General features: G+C 32.9%; 2 protein-coding genes across 4 annotated transcripts in view; both read left to right on the forward strand.

The window, feature by feature from the left end:
- The first annotated feature begins 4239 nt into the window (after positions 1 to 4239).
- Positions 4240 to 19691, forward strand: part of Nca (neurocalcin homolog) — a 71848-nt gene continuing 56396 nt past the window's right edge. Inside the window, exons 1-2 of one of the 3 annotated variants that reach the window (XM_089645919.1) lie at positions 4270 to 4323; positions 4502 to 5002. The gene's annotated coding sequence lies outside the window, so the exon portion shown is untranslated. Of the gene's footprint in view, positions 4324 to 4405; positions 4424 to 4501; positions 5003 to 19691 lie in introns of those variants that run through there. The other 2 variants (XM_089645918.1, XM_089645920.1) reach the window with 2 other exon arrangements.
- The window catches only part of LOC149412461 (neuronal calcium sensor 2), a 58999-nt gene continuing 46760 nt past the window's right edge, over positions 7453 to 19691 (forward strand). Inside the window, exons 1-2 of the mRNA XM_089645921.1 lie at positions 7453 to 9792; positions 13116 to 13209. The gene's annotated coding sequence lies outside the window, so the exon portion shown is untranslated. The remainder of the gene's footprint in view (positions 9793 to 13115; positions 13210 to 19691) is intronic.

A 19691-nucleotide genomic window follows, 5' to 3' on the forward strand; every position in this document is an offset into this window, starting at 1 on the left:
GTCCCATCTAAATTATTTAATAGAAATATGGGGAAACACATACATTACATACCTAAATAATTTACAAACAATACAGAACAAAGTTATTAAAAAACTCTTCAATTATAACCCGGACACTCCCACAAAAAACTGTATCAGGAAATGAAACTTTTGAAAATAAGAAAATTGTACGAATACAAAATATACCTCCTAATCTACAAAATCCAAAATGGACTCATACACACAAACACAACATTTAAACAAACGTCACAAGTACACGAACATTATACTTGGCAGCATAACAAATTGTACACACATGCTGTAAGGACTGAAAGTGGCAAAAGAGGCATTGGCCACGAGGGTGTAAAAATATACAATCTCCTTCCAGATAAACTAAAAAAGGAGAGTATAAATGTATTTAAAAAAAATACTTTTAATCTTAAGTTATTAGAACAATATTAGAAAACTACTTATTTAATGTTATATATTTAAGTTAAGGAAGTGAAATGTAAATTTCTTTTAACTTAATAAATAAATAAAAAAATAAAAATAAAACTAAAAGAAACTCTAACTAACCATCACGCCCACAGGGGTAGGCAGAGATGACGGACCGCCAAACAACTCGGTCTTGGCACACACTCCTTGCCTCATTCACATTCATATAAACTCTTTTATCATTCTGACTCTTGACATTGTCCTGCTCAATTATTATTTTTTTTTTATTGTGTTTATTTCTCGCTAGAGCAATCCCGATGAGTAACAGAACTCATTTTAGGACAGGAGGAACTTACAATTCATATGTAGGAGGTAGTAGGAACAATTTTACAACGGTATTTTGATATCAAATATAAGTTTCACATTCAATACAGCATAAAAATTAAAAATTAAAATAATGACACGTTAAGTAGAACTAACAACAATAGAAAACAAGTACAGAAAGAAAAAAAACATGGATAAGATACAACAAGAAATGACAACACAGTTACATATTTTCATTTTTAAATGTAGTTAAAAAATATTCTTTTAAAGCATTGCTTTGCAATTTTTTATTATGGTGGATGTGTTTGTACATATCTGGAAGCGAATTATATTGTGTATAGGCAATATAGTTCAGTGATTTTAACCCATATTTTGTAGTGTGTGTTTGAGGAATGCGGATTTTAATTTGATTCACTTGATCTTGCCATGTCTTCCTCGGACTATCAACATAATATTATTCTTCTTCTGGACCATCAAATTAGAATTTTAAATAGAAATACATACCAAGTATTAACAAGTCTAGATTTTAAAATTAGACTAGCGCATACCAGTGAAATAAAATAAATTTTAAAAATGTATTTAAAAAACACGGTAAATATTCGGAATCGCTGGACAAGGATTGTATGAAATATTTTTTAATAAAACCTTCTGATTTACCTTAATTACTATAAAAGGAATCTGACTGCATTTGGGATATTTTAAATTTTAGCATTTTAATTTTTAATTACGCAAATCGAAAATTCACTTTCGTTGTATGGGATGACAGCTGGAATCATAAATGAACCTACACCGCTGGAATGATTTCTGTTGATGACATTTTCTCTGGTTGTAGTAGCTAGAATACATACGAGTAGCTAGAATTTGAATCATTTCAGAATGCAAATTCTAGTTAGGTACTGTTTTGGCCAAACTCGAAAAATAAAATATTTTTATGTTACTTAAAAAACTTAAATTATTTATATTTAGGTATTATTATAATTATTGTTTTATTTAACCTAAACCATAGTAACCTAACCTACAATAATCAAACCTAAACTAACCTAACCTAAATCCTAACCTAACCTATATCCTAACCTTACCCAACACACCTAACTTAACCGATAATAATCCAACCTAACCTAACCTATAATAATCCAACCTTACCTAACCTAACCTATATCCTAATAATAATCGAACCTAACCTATAATAATCGAACCTAACCTACAATAATCCAACCTAACCTAACCTAACCTAACCTATATCCTAATAATAATCCTACCTAACCTATAATAATCCAACCTAACCTAACCTAACCTATAATAATCCAACCTAACCTATATCCTAATAATAATCCAACCTAACCTATATCCTAATAATAATCCAAGATAACCTATAATAATCGAACCTAACCTACAATAATCCAACCTAACCTAACCTAACCTATAATAATCCAACCTAACCTAACCTAATCTATAATAATCCAACCTAACCTATAATATCCAATCTATCCTAACCTAACCTAAATCCTAATAATAAACCAACCTAACCTATAATAATCCAACCTAACCTATAATAACCTCACCTTTTTTATTTTTTCTATTTTATAAAACCTAATACCTAAATATCTTTATTTTATTTTTCGAGTTTGGCTAAAATAGTACCTACCTAGTATTTGTACATGGTAAAAAATATAGCCACTCGTATCAGGAATATCAACAAAAGAAAATTTTATCAACAGAAATCATTCCAGCTGTCATCCCATACAACGAAAGTGAATTTTCGATTTACTTAATTAAAAATTAAAATGTTAAAATTAAAAATATCCCAAATGCAGTCAGATTCCTTTTAAGGTAAATCAGAAGGTTTTATTTAAAAATATTTCATATAATCCTTGTCCAGCGATTCCGAATAATTACCAAAAAAACACATATTTTGTACGAATACCTATGGCATAAGATTATAAATAATAAACAATCAAAAAATTACTAATAAACGTGTTTCAAATTTTATACAACTGATAAACAACCATTTCAAAGAAATCAAATTTGTATTGAATTGTAGTGTCATTTTCAAAATTGGAACCCATTGTTCAGACAAAGCAATAAAATAGGTACCTACCTATGGTCAGAAAATTATTTTTTATTTAAACTAATATTTCCATTTTTTAAATTAAATTTTTTTTTGTTTAGATTTTGGACAAACTTCGTGGTACTAACGGTGTTCATTTGAAAAGTAAATTTCTGATCGTCTCTAATTTATCAACAAAAAATATAATTATAATTTAAAGAAAATTGATAATATTTGTTTTTGAAATGCAACAAAAAAATATGATACTGACTTATTCCAATTTTTACCAAATTTGATCTGCGAATGCAATAAATTTTTAGTACAATATTTTTACAATACGATGGTGTAAAAACATAGACTATACATCAATGGGCAAAAGCGATTTACTTCCATGAAAAAATTACTTTTCAAATTACTGTTTCTTTCAAACTCGTCCCATCCACTTTTATTATCAAAAATGGCTTAATCCATTTCAGCCAATGGAAACAGAAGAAAAATGGCTGCCTAGTTGATTTAAATGAAAGCCTCTGTAAGTTGTTTTCTATAAGGCGATTCAAAATCAGTTTATTCCAAGACGGGTGGTTGCAGGATTATTCAAAGATTGGCTTGCAAACTGGACTTATTCTAAACGTAAATTGTAAATATTTTATTATTAATAATAATAACACAGCACATACACATCACAGCGATATCTAATATCATTAGTGTAATTTATTAGTAAAAAACACAGATATTAAAGATAGCGTTCGTTTTATAAAAAATATATTTTCGGCTACGACAACATCAATAATGTCGAATCTTTTAATCGTACCACTCTAGCTCACGAAAAGCCTAGATCCGTCCCTGGGTAGTATAACAGTAGAATTAATAAAATATATTTTCACGTTAGTAATACATTCCTAACAACATAAAAATGATCAATAACGGTTCGATTGTAATAAAACACTATGAAATATTCTAAATCGCCGAAAACACAATAAAAAACTTTGGATAAGAAGTAAAAAAAAGTATTTTTTCAGTGTGGCAATGTTATCGCGCTGGCAGCACTGGTGAAATTAAAAACGATAACAAGTGATGTGATGTCTGTGGAAATTTCCCTATATTGAGGGGATAAAAATATTATTTTGGGGAAAATGGAAAATCTATTGAAATTCTGAGGAATTTTCAAATGTTCTAGGAAAATTAAAAATTAATTATTGTAGAGGAATATTAATTAAATATTCATTTTTTTTGCGGAATTTTTTGCCCGAAATGTGTTTAAAGGACACGAAAATATGGTGAGGAATTATTTTTCTAGAAATTCCCTAGTTACCTACCCCCATTGTATCGAAAAAATATTGTATGGAATCCAATACTGAGCAATTGAAAATAAATTGTGCAAACCCATTCTGAAATCTATGGAAATTTCAGTCTGAAATTTAGGGAAATAAAATTTTTGGGTATACCATCACTGATGATAACCAATATGGCCGAATTCGCGTTGTACCGTAGTGTTAATTATTGATGATGTGCATTATAAATAACATCACATAAACCATGTAAGTACGAAATGCCAATATTTCGTGAATTTATATCATCGAATTGCTCCCTGTCATGTTATTTGTGGCCAATTGCTGTCATTTCTTTAATGATTCAATGGTAATACATTTGTTTGTGCTGCAGATAAAATATACATTTAGAAATTGTTTATGTCAAAACAAAAATCCGGGTTTTCAGTGATATAGCGCTGTTTTTGGGAATACTACACGAAAGCTGTCACTATTCGCAGTACTGTAATCGTTCCTTGAAGTATCGTAGTGATATTATTGTCTATTGAAGATCGCAAACTCCGAGTATTCTCATTCAGTATGGACGATAAGTTATTTTGATATCCCATCCGGAACTTGTATTGACTGTTGACTCGGCGATCGGACACGAGATTTGATCAAATTTCGTTGTGGTAAATTTGAATGATTAATCTGAGAAGCAATAGATTAAAATCTGCTTGTTTTCCCATAGATATTCTGTCAAATGTTGTTGATGAAAATCTGAATCTAGAAACTCAACAAATTTGAGCTATGGTGGAATAACATATTGCGTATGTATTTAGTTTTTATTCGTAAGTGCAATTTATTAGTTTTGATCCTTCACTGTTGTTTTTCTTAGTTAATATAACAGAATTTTGGTTGCTAAACGTGTTTTCTCTCATAACACTCAAATATCTCACCCAGAATCTGTGTAAGTTGTTCAAATTATCTAAAATATGTTAGTTTTTCAAATCGTTGTGATTATTGAGTAATGAATCAAAATATTATAATTTCGGAAGCTTCTGTAGAAATTGAAAACACGATTGAAACATATGTTTGAGCTTTACAGCTTGTTTTCATTACTATTTCAACTTGTTTCATAATTTCGGGTTTTGCATCATTTATTAAAATGTTTGGATGCACTTCTTTCACCATATTCCAAATAGTAGTCCATTAACTGTTGAATAACATGAATAATTCTAAAATCCGTTTAGCAAATGAGCTAACTTTCTCCAGGTTCATGGAATTGACATTTTAAAAACATTGAGTTTGGCAGGTGAAAAGTGCAATGTTATTGATTTTGAAGTCTTTATATAATTATCTCTACAAATTGATGTAGATGAAACAATCACTGTACAACTGCATCAGTGGCCAGATATGTTAAGTTTGTAAACATTATCGCATTTTCAGACAAGCTTTTATTTTCCTTATCATCTAAACTTTGTTTTTTAAATGCCATATTGCTGTCTACCTATGATTCTATCCATTTTAAGCATTAAATGAATTGACCACTCTTCAATTTACAAAAAGTATTTTATTATAAGGCTACTGCCAAACATAATTGTTGTTGTTTATTTTATAAACATCTTTTTGAATTCGTGTTTTGAGGGTTTGAAATCGAAATTAAATTATATTTCAATGCCTATTTAATGTCGCCTTTATAACTTGGAGTTGTTCCAACTTTCATACTGCAGTCTTCTTAAGAACTCCTCCAGTGCCTCCAATCGGTTGGTAACATATTGGTATTTGCAATATTATGGTTTAAAACCATAACATAAATATTTAAAGAATAAAAATATAATACATTCAGAATTATACCTGGACCCTGTAAACAGTTTCTTGTTAAATAAAATTATGTAAAGATTCTCAAACCATATGAGTTGAACATTGTTATTTAAAGTATGATGCTGGTATTATTATGGTTTATGGGTAACTTAATGTGCAACTGCAACATGATTGTAGCCTTGTAAGATCTAATGACACGCGGCTGAATGTCGCTTTGACAAGGGCCCGTTGCCAAAAGATCGTGTTAACATTTTATTAGCTTCACATGTTACCGTGGCAACTATGTAAATGTCCCGTGTCTGCTGTACATTATACGGTTAGTGATGTACCTGTATTTTAAAGTAAATGTGGAATTTACTTGCCTAAAGAGATTCCCAAACCAATCTGTAATTATAATAAAAACACATAAATTTGTTTTTGACCACGATAGTTTTATTTTCACTCTACCGGTTTCGGAAGATCCCTTCCTTCGTCAGGAGAATATTTAAAACTTTACTTTTAAAAACAGTTTTAAATATTCTCCTGACGAAGGAAGGGATCTTCCGAAACCGGTAGAGTGAAAATAAAACTTTCGTGGTCAAAAACAAATTTATGTGTTTTTATTATAAATTATGATGAGCCACAAAGTGAATGCTTTTTACAATTACGCAATCTGTAATTAATTCAAATTATATGACAACTAGTTCTGTATCAAACATTATCAATAAGCACCTGTTAGTAAATCTTACTTTAAGACATGATTTAAGATAATCGTATTATCTAACTATGGAATGTTGAATTTTGTTAACTTTATACATTCCATTAATTTAATATTGTATCTACTAATGCTCCTAGCTTCACTTAATTTAAAATGAAACAGTGCCAAGTCATTATTGTTTTCTTTGTATATATCCTTCACATGAATGTAACAAAATTTGTAAATGTGTTAAGATTTTTAAGTAATATCTTTGTCTAGAAACTTTTTTATTTTGTTTTGAAAAATTCTAATTTACTTGCTCATAATTGAATAATTAATATTTTTAGAAGAATCTATGAATATAAAATTTGTTTAGCCAATTTTAAAAATAGTATTAGATCTTTGAGAACTTTTGCTTTCTTATCCACAAGCGATATAATTATAGTGATTGCAGTCTACCGGAGGTAAATTAGGGTGTTTCTTGGCGCTTTACTATGTAGTTGCAAAATCGATGTGTTTGCTAATGGATAATGCGGCACGCCATCTGCAGACCCATTAAACCTCTCCGCACCGCACTCACAAATGTCAACAATAACATCGTGTAGCACCTTCCCAACTGTGGACCCTTGCATTGCAAATATGCAGCGCACTGGCCACTCCGTGTTGACTCAGCCGTATTGACTCTAATTGTTAGTTGAGATTTGATTGCCTTTGCCGGCCACTGTAATTCAGTCACATTCCGTCCCGCGCTTCGAGCCATTCAGGTATTTTTATAGGGATCGATTGTACTTTAGCTCTGTTTGAAACCTTGATTGTAAATGTGTAACTTAGTGCTTGGAATTTGATTGCTATTGATGTCTGCATTGTAAACGGACACATTCTGGCAGGTAATCCAACCAATGCAGGTATTTATAGCCATTAATGCGTTTGATGCAAGTTGATTTCTGAAATAGCTTTGATTATTGTTTGTTGTGATTTGGCTGTCGTTGCTGACTTCTTGACTCTGTCCAGATTTTTTGAGTATCGATAGTGGTGTAGAGTATTGCTAAAATCCATGATTTCAATTTCTACTATCTTCCATCTTCATGTGCGCGTGCCACAGTTTGCGTGCGCTGGCTTAACACTTTTTTGAATTAGCTTTTTTTAGTCTATCCCCCTGTCTATCCATACTACACACTTATAATATCTGCTTAAACTTAACATCCTTGCGTATTAATTCAGATTTATGTAATATCGATATTCGGTAGTGTATACAAATCTAATCATAAAACTAGCGTCTGCAGTATTTGGCATCCATCATTCAATGTAATTGTGAATCAAAGGAAGAAAACAATACTAGTTCTTTCAGCGTAAAAATAAAACATGGCTAGAATCTTTAATATTTTAATTTTTCTCCAGCGGCTCATTATTTCTATAATATACTGCATTATAGACAAGGTTAAATAATATTTTTTTTATTTATTCCATTTTTCTAAATACATTATTTTTTCTTGTTTTTGTTTTTAACCTACGGATGGATATTTTAAACTTTAATGTTGTCATTTTCTTTCATTCTTGCTCTATGTAATGTGATTATTTCATTTCTTGCTCATCGCCAAGCAGTTTGGGTTGTGCATCCCCTAACTACATTCTCATCTTGTCCTATTGCAGTGGCTTCGCTCCTTTTCTATCAGAAGCCAAATACTTACTGCATCTGTTTTTAATTTGATAAAGGGGACAAATTTTACCGCTTCCATTAAGGTGATGGGTGCTCTTGACTACACAAAAAACATTACCCTGCGAATTAGCTATTTACCGTTACAAATTAGCTTATTTTGGTAATTTTTTTTATGATTTTACTTTTGTTACCTTTATTTGCATCAATCCGCCTTCTAAAAGCAGACATTTGTTAGATATTTCACCTTGTCACTGGACAGCCAGTTAATCTGTTAATCGTTTATCAGCTCTGAAATTTAGCTTTTATGATGTTGACTACATGGGTTTCTTTTCTTATCTTTTCATGTGCCTTAAATCCGTTTGACATTGTTGACCCAGCAATTTCTATGGTCTTTATAATGATCCCTTTTTTGGTAACATGTTAAGCTATTTATTAGTCTATTGGTTATCAGCTGAGACATTAGGCTTTTATGATGTCTAGTAAGCCTTTCTTCTTATCATTCATTTATCAATATATCATATTGGTGGAGCAAGTTTTCAAAGGTTCATCAAACATAACAATATTTTTATATATGTAAAACTAAATTCACTTATTGAACTTATAAACTTATTAGATATTCTACACACAGCCATAATTTGAATTACAACGGGAATCGATCTAGCTACTGTTGAATCAAGTCAAGTGCTAAGACAATTGCTATAATGTAACATGTCTCGAATAATGATTCTATTTAATATCTCGTTATCTTATTTCATGATGTGATGGCTAAATATTTTTGTATGTTTTTGTTAACCTAAACCTTTTATCGTAGTGCAATGATTCAGCCTGGTATAGGTAGCGAGCATCTATTGATTGAAACAATCTTGAATTCACTTGACCCATATTTTGCTTACCTGAGCATATTCTGCTGCTCACTCAACGGTCTCTTCAACTCTTCATCAACTTGCGCCGAACAAATCATAAAATTCATTCTAAATTAACTGTTAGTTTACAGAACAGAAATAAAATGCTGCAAGCTTACAACCACTTGTTAAGCTAATGTTATTTTTTCTAAATAACATTTCAGTACATAGTATTAATGTTTGCAATAATTTAGTTAGCCAATTATTATTGTTCTATTATTTTTACTAAACATTGAGCAACTGTTTAAAGAGAAACACCAAGCATCCGTGTGTAGACTGCATCATTCAACTTAATCTAGCAAACATTTATCTTCTGAGATATTAATTATAAATAAACCCAATCAATGTATCAGAGCATCTTGATAAATGGGATATTTTCACTGTTCGCACTGCTGTCGAGTGACGACTCGTTATTGTATTCTTAAAATAAATGTATTACTTGCAATGTTTACAATGTGTCAGTAGATCAAAAGTTGTGATACATTTCTGGTTCCCTCTTGGGATCTTTAACCTTTCCTCTGATCCCTCCACCTTCCTATCCCTCCCTGAGAGAAGCAGTAAATAAAGTTCTTCGAGTGCCGATAATGAACCTGTGCCACCAAACCCACGTTAGCTACGTCTCAAGCGGCGTTGTTGTGCTTCATCATATCCAATCAGCATCCAGCCGAAAGGTCAGCCATGGATGTGGACGTGACTTGTTGGTAAGCAATAATTCCCTATTATCTAATAATATTTATAAATCTCTTTTGCAGCTGAATTATTGTGAAATTTAATAGCCGCTACAATTTTGTTTACATATGATTGCCGACTGACCAGATAACCTTAATTATTGACTCAAAGTCACTTTAAATTTGATTCTGATGTACAATGCGGATATTATTTATGTTTTCTTAATTAGTGGAAATGTTTACAAATATTTAATGATTTTTAATGACATTGTGTAGGTACTTACAATGTACTTCCTCTCATTGCCTTTCGAAATCTTTAATATTTTATTTTTGACACAGACAATTCCTGTTGGAATTCAATTATAATGATGTATTGAAACAATTTTAAACTTCTTTCCACTTATTTATTTTTAATTTTTTTATTATTAAAATAAAAATCAAATTGTTTCAGGAAATTTTTTGGATAAATTAGAATCTATTTCCTTTGAAATAAAAATACAATGAAGTAATCACACGCCGTTTACCCGTACGGGTTGGCAGAGCGGATTGACCATCACACAACTTTGTCCTGCCACATGCATATTTGAACTCTTGACAAGACCTAATTAAAATAAAATAAAAACATTGGCATTCACAAACACAAAGCTTAAATATATTTAAGTGGTCGGATTAGCTAGTCAAGTTTCCTTGGTTTAATAAATAATAGTGGAGATATGTTAAATTTATATCCGCTAGAGAATTTTTTAACCCCTCATGTCTCTAATGTATCCTGTCAGAAGGTCAGAGTATTTCCGCTTTGCAATAAAATCCAAATAAATGGAATATTTACGAACGTATCCGAAAACTAAAAACTGTTTTTGAAAGGTGATGAAATACATTTTAAAATTTTATTATTAGATATAAACGTATAATTTAACTAAAATTACTGATAACGAAAAAAAAGGACACACACACATTTTATTAAATAAATGTATTATTGTCACCTCACTTATATGTCATTTCATATAAACATACTTAATAAAAAAATCACGAGTCACATAATTTTTTCTGCACTTGCAGTCGAAAGTTTTGGTTTCATAGAGATGCACATTTTAATTCTTCTGTGCTTAATTTCTAGATTTGAATATAAAGCGTAGTGTTTTCCCTTTATAACACCGTAAAGATCACATTTCTCACCATTATGGTAAGGGAGATACAACGATTTCTATGAGACCTATATTAGCTGTTCCCAAAAACGAACAAAGTTACCCGAGGGGTTAAAGAAAAATTAAATTTCGAAGCTGTAGTTTTATTTAGTTAATAAAGAATTAGGTTAAAAGGTGAGGTAAAATAAAATTTTCGCTTCGAAGAATTTCCACTAGGTGCCTTTGTAGTTTCGCGAGGATTTAAGTTGATAAGGAAATTTGTATTTTCGCTTCCATTTTTCCGGTAATGCTCCGTTATTATTCCCAAGTAAAGTTAAGTTACCTGCAACCGGTACCGGTGTACTTGAAATGTCTTCATTAATAGGCAAACCTGCGGGCGTTCTGCTGCAATAGGGTTGTCACATTAACTAGGCATTAGCATTTCAGTTTAATCGTTTCCTGTTTGTATGACTTATAAACGGTGACTTTGCATTCTTGTGTACTGCAACTCCACATATTCGACCTATTCCCCGATTGTTTTATAATTTTCAGGAATCGGAATAACAATTGCAACATTTTTTAATAATAGCTTGTTCTATTCATTTCACTATTATTCCGCACCCGGAAAACTCGGAACACAGATTATAACCACACTAAAAAGTGGTAGATATTCGGAATGTGGCGCTGGTGAAAGACCACCGTTCAGAATGTAAATTTTATTCGATAAATGTTACCAGATCAAGGGCGCTATGCGTTACATCCATTTTTTACATTCTGAATGGTTGTCTTTCACCAGCGCTACATTTCGAATATCTAAAAAGTGGTACATATTCGGGGTGTAGCGCTGGTGAAAGACCACTATTCAGAATGTAAATGTTATTTGATAAATGTTACCAGATCAAGGGCGCTATACTTTACATCCATTTTTTACATTCTGAATGGTGGTCTTCAGCGCTACATTCCAAATATCTAAAACGTGGTACATATTCGGGGTGTAGCGCTGGTGAAAGACCACTATTCAGAATGTAAATGTTATTTGATAAATGTTACCAGATCAAGGGCGCTATACTTTACATCCATTTTTTACATTCTGAATGGTGGTCTTCAGCGCTACATTCCAAATATCTAAAACGTGGTACATATTCGGGGTGTAGCGCTGGTGAAAGACCACTATTCAGAATGTAAAGGTTATTTGATAAATGTTACCGGATCAAGGGCACTATGCGTTACATCCATTTTTTACATTCTGAATGGTTGTCTTTCACCAGCGCTACATTCCGAATATCTAAATAGTGGTACATATTCGGAATGTAGCGCTGGTGAAAGACCACCATTCAGAATGTAAAGGTTATTTGATAAATGTTACCGGATCAAGGGCGCTATGCGTTACATTCATTTTTTACATTCTGAATGGTTGTCTTTCATCAGCGCTACATTCCGAATATCTAAATAGTGGTACATATTCGGAATGTAACGCTGGTGAAAGACCACCATTCAGAATGTAGAGTTTATTTGATAAATGTTACCGGATCAAGGGCGCTATGCGTTACATTCATTTTTTACATTCTGAATGGTGGTCTTTCACCAGCGCTGCATTTCGAATATCTAAAAAGTGGTACATATTCGGAATATAGCGCTGGTAGACCACTATTCAGAATGTAAATGTTATTTGATAAATGTTACTAGATCAAGGGCGCTATGCGTTACATCCATTTTTTACATTCTGAATGGTTGTCTTTCATCAGCGCTACATTCCGAATATCTAAATAGTGGTACATATTCGGAATGTAGCGCTGGTGAAAGACCACCATTCAGAATGTAAAGGTTATTTGATAAATGTTACCGGATCAAGGGCGCTATGCGTTACATCCATTTTTTACATTCTGAATGGTTGTCTTTCACCAGCGCTACATTCCGAATATCTAAATAGTGGTACATATTCGGAATGTAGCGCTGGTGAAAGACCACCATTCAGAATGTAAAGGTTATTTGATAAATGTTACCGGATCAAGGGCGCTATGCGTTACATTCATTTTTTACATTCTGAATGGTTGTCTTGGTCGGAATTGTCACCGAACCCTTTGAACATGTCAACTAGAGTTGTTATTCTTTCAAGAGTTCAGGAAGATGATGACGTACGAAGAAGCAGGTCTAGGTTTCTAGATTTGATAAATGTTGTCTTTTTTTACTAAAGAAGACCTTCTTTAGTAATGTGTATGTATTTTTAATCAGGTCCGCCAACAAAGGGATTCTCCGCACGGTGTTTCGGAAAATTCGCCTCGCCTATCCCGATTACACCGCCAGCCTGAAATGCCCCCTGAACAATGTAAGTGATTTTTGTTACATTCTGTATTTCTTATTGTTGGTGTGTTATCATAATATTGGGAAATAAGTGTGACATACATTGAGACTGATAAATATTTGGAACAACTCCAGTGTGAGAGCGTACCTGTATTATGTACAATTTATATTATGTGGGTGTGTAGATATTTTGTATGGAAAACTGAATACAGTATTCACTGATAAAACTTGTTCAGAAGCGATTCTAGCAGTCCACAATGGGGTTTTAATACCCTGATGTGAGGCAATGATCTGACAGGTGAATAAATGAGACCTCTGGGGCGTATATGTGGTAGAACCATGCACGAATAATGCAATGGGGGCGTGCTAAGGAAAGAATAGATAGTGAAAAAGGGAATGCTCTGGGATGGTTTGAAAATATTTTCGTAGAGTATTAATGAACAGAGAAAAGAGTATTCAAAGTGGTTTTGAAGCGCAAGCTAGCGAAAAAAAAATCAGGAACGCTTTAGGAAGACATGTCACGATCTAACAATCAATGAGTCAGGTCATGCCAATAGTCTGAGTGATATATTATAAATGTAAACGGAGCAATAAATCTGGGCCAATCGGGGTTGGCATCATTATCCCAAGCGCAAAATAACAGCACTAAGTACGAAATGTTCACGAGACGAGATTGTAAAATATTTTTTTTCTAATTAATCACGCACTCTTCACGCAGATGGCGATACGGTTGAAATTCCCGCTTGTTTTTGATTTATGCAAAAAAAAAACATTCTCAAAATTTGTTTTGTGAAGTTGAAGCACAAATATCCATTAAAAAGTTTTCAGATCATTATTATTAATTTGTCATTTTATACAATACAACCACAAGTACAAGATTGCATTTTTTCTTCTTCTCAAGATTAAATTTTCAAACCAAATCACGCGTTTTCACATGATTTTGCAATAATTCGCATTTCATCGCCCTAAGCCCGAAAAAACCGATAAAACCCAATAAAACCTTAAATAAACTTAAAAAAACAAATTGAGAAAATCATTTTAGAAGAAAGCCGGGTATTTTTCCAACCCTGGAACCAATAATCTTAACTGCATAATAAAACATAAGTATACCCACGAACTGGCGATGCCTCTGTGGGATTTTTTGATATTATACATATATGAATACTATTGTACTATATTTTTTGTTTTATCTTATGTCTAAATTTGAGATTAAAAATTATAGTTCTTTCTTTTTTTTACTTAATATAAATGTATGTAATGTCCCACTTGGGTCCCACTCAGGCGTAGTGTGTTCAATTCCTCGGCTGGTTAAGTCCTCCATCAAAACACAATCAACATTTTCCGCTTACTGTGGTGGTAGTAGGAGATTTTCAAACATTGTCAGGTTATTCGTAACCCAGGAATGTTTGTCTTTCTTTTTTAAAAAAAAATATATATAAGTTAGTTTCAGACTACCCGGTAGTCTCCCTCACAAGGGTATGGGTGTAGTGTACCTTTTGTTACACCGTTGCTTCCGAAAATACCTTTCAATTTGAAGAAATGTTCAAGATTTGTCCGGATGACTGATTTACATATTCAGAGATCGTTTTTGTTATTTTCGCTTCTGTTTGGCCAGCATAAATATGTATATACCTCATAATATTATACTCAGACTTTATATTCAGACTTTATATTCAGACTCACGTCTATTTCATGAAAAGGCAACTTTGGAAGGTTTTTCGTTGGATGTTTTGTTGAACGTTTTAGACCTAAGGTGACGCACCACGCCGTATAACATTTGGAATCGGGCCGCTAACAATAACACTCCTTATGTAGATGGCGATAAGGTTTGAATTCCGTTCTACACCAGCCGCCAGTTTCGATTTATGCAAGGAAATGATTTATGCATTTCTATGCGATCAAAATTTCAAGCCAAAACACATGTGCCTTAATTCGTTATGCATCGTCTTAAAACCAACTTATCAGCGACATGGCAAAAGATGAAATCTAGGAAGGTTCGTAACAATCAATAACACAAGAGTAATTAAAATAAATGCCGTAGTATCGTAATACTCGTATATTGCTGTACTAAAACGGATTTTGCTGAATAACATACAAAACTTGAGAACATGCCTAAGATTGAGATATATTTGTTTGAAAGGTTTTGCGAATAGTCTGCGAAGTTCGATATTCTCCACCTGAAATCGCCGCAAAATAAATCCTGGATAATAAACTTAACAGCTTCTAATAAGGATCTTCGAAACTCGAACCATTTCAACCATAGACATATGAATATTAGTAGACCTGCCCTAAGTGATTAAAAGCGTATTATCCCCACTCCCCATACCGGTTCCATTGGAACCGGCTGGGCTGGCGTATGGTCTCAAGTGAAATTTGAAAACGTGACGTCATCATTCTTGTGCGAACTATGGTCGAGGCATCATCGGTTCATTTTACGAAATAACACGGCAAAATGTTGACTTGTACTATGAAAACTTGTAAAAATAGATGTGAAAAAGAGAATAAACCCAATTGTCGTATTACATTCCATATATAAGCATTATTTTACTTTATTTTAAGCATATTCACATCGTATAATATGAATCAGTTGTTACTATCACATCGAGAAACGTCTGGACGCGAAACACAAAGCTGGTTGGTTGCTGGGAAGTAAATTATGAACATTTATAAAAGTGTCTTAACTAAATACTTAAAAACGAAATATTCGACTCTGAAAATAGAACCGAATTTGGAATTCGCAAATTTGTTCATAACGTGGCGAGTAATTTGCGCTCCCATGTAAAAATGTCTATTCATTCAAAAGCAGATTTTACTTTTAAGAAGTAAATGGTGATATTATAATGCGAGATGCCTATTTACTGTCAGATTGATTTATTGACGAATCACAGTCAGCCTTACGCCCTTCGTTCTTCAACAGTTGATTTTACCCCTCGCCATTATCTTCTCGTCTATTAATTCCTATGTCTGTGATTTCAACCCTTATTAAATTTGTGGACTTTTTACACGACGTTGTTTCGACGCAGGTGTGTAATTATTGTATACCGTTCAGTAGATAACATGCCATGTCTACACAATGTCGCGTTCAACACTCGAACCTTCTCACGGAGAAAAATTACTGATGCATAATATTGCTAATTTATTCTTCAACTTTTTCGGTTTATAACGGGATTGCATGCCCTAACGAATGAATTGTTAGGTTAGATGACGGAACACGTGTTCAAATTTCAAATCAGAATATTTCAGCATTTCGTCATTTTGTATTATCAAGGCAAATGCAGGTGCATGAACACGTGTTCCGATATGATTTGGTATAATTTACTAAAAGTTATCAGGAAACGGTCAGCAATCCCGTTTTAAACCGGATTACAAATAATTTGTAGATATTTATAATTTTATTTTTTAAAGATATACTTATGTTTACAAGACGTGGTTTTTATGCAAAGCACAAACAATTAGTTAGTGCAAAAATATAAATTCTCAAAATTTTACGTGCTTTATTATTATTAGTACTTTCGTACTTGGTTCCCTCGTTTTGTAACACTTGTCCAAAATTTTCTTGATTTACGAAATAAAGATTCAAAATTTTTCGTTTTTTATCCTCGATAATGTTTTTTTTTAAAGTAATCGACTGTTACACCCTGTATAAGTCGGGACACAAGGAAGTACAAAACATTGTTTGATTTTTTTTAGTACGCCTTATCTTCATAGTCCTACTTTTTGTTATCACACGTTCTTACCCAACGTACCAGGCATAAGTTAACTGGGCGGGTTGATGAATATTCATAATAAAAATAAGCCCTGTTGTTTCCTTTGGTTTCTATGGTTAAACACCATGCGTTGCTGTCATCCATCACTTTTTTTGTATGTTATGTTTAGTTTGACGTGGAACAGTATTCAACATATCAAAAACGATGAAAACTGTACGATGAAGTATGACCAATTTAACGCAATTATCAAATATATTATCATGAACTACGCGTGAGAAAGAAAAGCGTATTTTGTGTATCATTTGGAATTTTCGACAGTTGTCACAACAGCACATAAAAATTCAAGATAAATGGGCTTAGACAGACTCGTCGTAATTTTGATTAGATTTTGACCTAAGGCGGAAATACCATCAAGAGTACATTCAATTATGCAATGATGACTTTTCGTATCTTGCATGCACGTTTTCAACCGTGCGTCTTTGGGCATTCGAGCCCTGGGCGCCAGATGACGTGCGGTTTCAAACATGCATTTTATCCTCAAAATAAATACATGGAGTAAGCTTGCTCGTTTTCTCAATGGTACCATGTTTGGAACTAAGCACTCATGCCATCAAGGGTAACCCATTTAAACCGTTTATTTGGAAACCGCAGCCAGGCGAAGATTACGACTCTAACTTGAAAGCAGGAAGACCTCCGCCAGGGCTCTTTCGTCTTTAGATAGAAACCTATTGCGCTCCAGCTTTAAAATTGGTATTATGAAAATGAAATACTTTGTATACACCACTTTTAATTAATAATAATCTACATGTGTCAAAGCAAATGGCTTCTTCGTCAGGATGATTAAACTTCATATCATCTTTAAATTTAAGTGATGCCCAAGTGGATGGAGAAAGAAAACATGGCGGAATGAAGGGATTACAATCATTGATTCTAGTCATGTCAAAAGTCGGAATTAAGGAAGAGTATGTATCTGAAAATGTCTGGTTGTAACATGGAATGTCCGCCGAGGAGGGAGGGTGGTTTGGAAATTGCGTAATTGCTACCTAGGCAATTTCCAATATTCGCTTTAGCTAGATTCTATCTAGCCCGTAATTGCGAAGTGTACTTCACGTTTGCGTTATTTTTGTCGTAATCATGTAATATTGTGGGAAAACTAGCTATTATTAATAAACTTTTAATTGGCGATATTAATCATTAAAATTGATCTCACAAACAGTAATCCGGAATACACCGGTAAGTCAGTTGCAATACTTTGATAGAACTACTCGTATAGTGCGATTAGAAAAAAACAATTCACATATATGAAATGAATAAGTTCTCGGTGGTTTCTGGAGATAGCTACAGATACCGACGCATAAACGATGCTTTAATAGCCTCAGATACATCACAACTTAATTAATGATACCTACTACATTTTTTTACTGGCCAAATAAGATTGTTTTTGGTAGTTTTCCGTTGATACCACAGCGGAGAACCAATGCAGATTGTAAAAAGTATCAAATATGTACCAGGCAGTTGCGCAGATATATGAAATCATTCAAAGTTTATTACATTACGTACAGATTTGCGGCTTGTTTCATTCGAACTTCTCTTTTTTCTTTAAAAACCTTTAACAAAATAACTTTTCCGCAATATTATTTCTTTCATTTTTTTCTTATAGATTTTCGAATGATTTCAGTAAGCGTTGTTTGAATTGTGGAAGAAATTTATCAAATCGAATATCAATGCACCCTTTTGAATTGGCCTGTTGTGGAGTTTTCGTATTTCGCTGCTGTTATATTATACTATTATAATTAGCGAACTTGCTTGAATAAATATCCACCATATAAATTATTATGTTTGAACAAGATCGGCCGCAATCTTGGCCCTTGGTTTTTTGGTCTTAGACCTTTTATACAGGCAATACTGAAAGATATAATTTAAAAATACCATTTTTAAAATTAAAATTATTTATGTTTGAACAAGATCGGTTGCCATTTTGGCTTTTAAGCCCGTTAGGCTTGTTGTATTTGCCTTTAATCAGGCGGTTATAATACAACTTCTTATGCACGTGTGAATAAAAAAAAACATCATTTTCAAACCATTTATCACAAAATTTGTAATTATATTTGAACAAGATTGGCCGCCATCTTAGGTATTAGACCTGTTAGGTTTTTTGGCCTGTTCTACAGCCGGTATTAATGAACCCTCTACGAGAGCGTGCGTATAGAAGAAAAAATCTTTTAAAGCCATTAATTTATCGTTTAACCGAGGAATTACTCGGATCGTGGCTAAGACCCATGAATCGTACATGTGGCATATAAATTCCAACAAAAAACTATTTCCAACAACGTGAACGCAATAAAATAGTTATCAGGTTATCAGTGGCGCACCGACGGCCCGGCCCGGGAGTAGATAAAAACTCGCAGGGCATCCGAATGTATATATTATTATTTACTCGGCAAACCGAGCTTTAAACTTTAAACCGGGATGGGTAAATTCGGAATGCATGCTGATTAGCTAACTAACCAACTCAGGAATCAACATATTGGGCTCGTGAGCCTCAGCTTAACTATAATATAGTCACCGACCGAAACTTGATTTTCAGCCGAAACTGAATTTCGGCTTCTATTCTAGATTCGGCCGAAGACGAAATTAAAAAAAAAAACTTAAAATTCTTAAATAAGTTCAGCGATTTTTGGTTCTTTGTCGTGTAACAATTCTTCAGTGTACGCTGGAGGTACTTTAAGTAAAGGCATTAGAAATAAAAAAAGATCTTAAAACTAATAACTACCTATAGTAAACAAACTAGTCTAGTCTA

The sequence above is a fragment of the Hesperophylax consimilis genome, chromosome 23 (genome assembly GCF_061612785.1).
Source record: "Hesperophylax consimilis isolate HC1 chromosome 23, BYU_Hcon_1.0, whole genome shotgun sequence".
Classification (NCBI taxonomy): domain Eukaryota; kingdom Metazoa; phylum Arthropoda; class Insecta; order Trichoptera; family Limnephilidae; genus Hesperophylax; species Hesperophylax consimilis.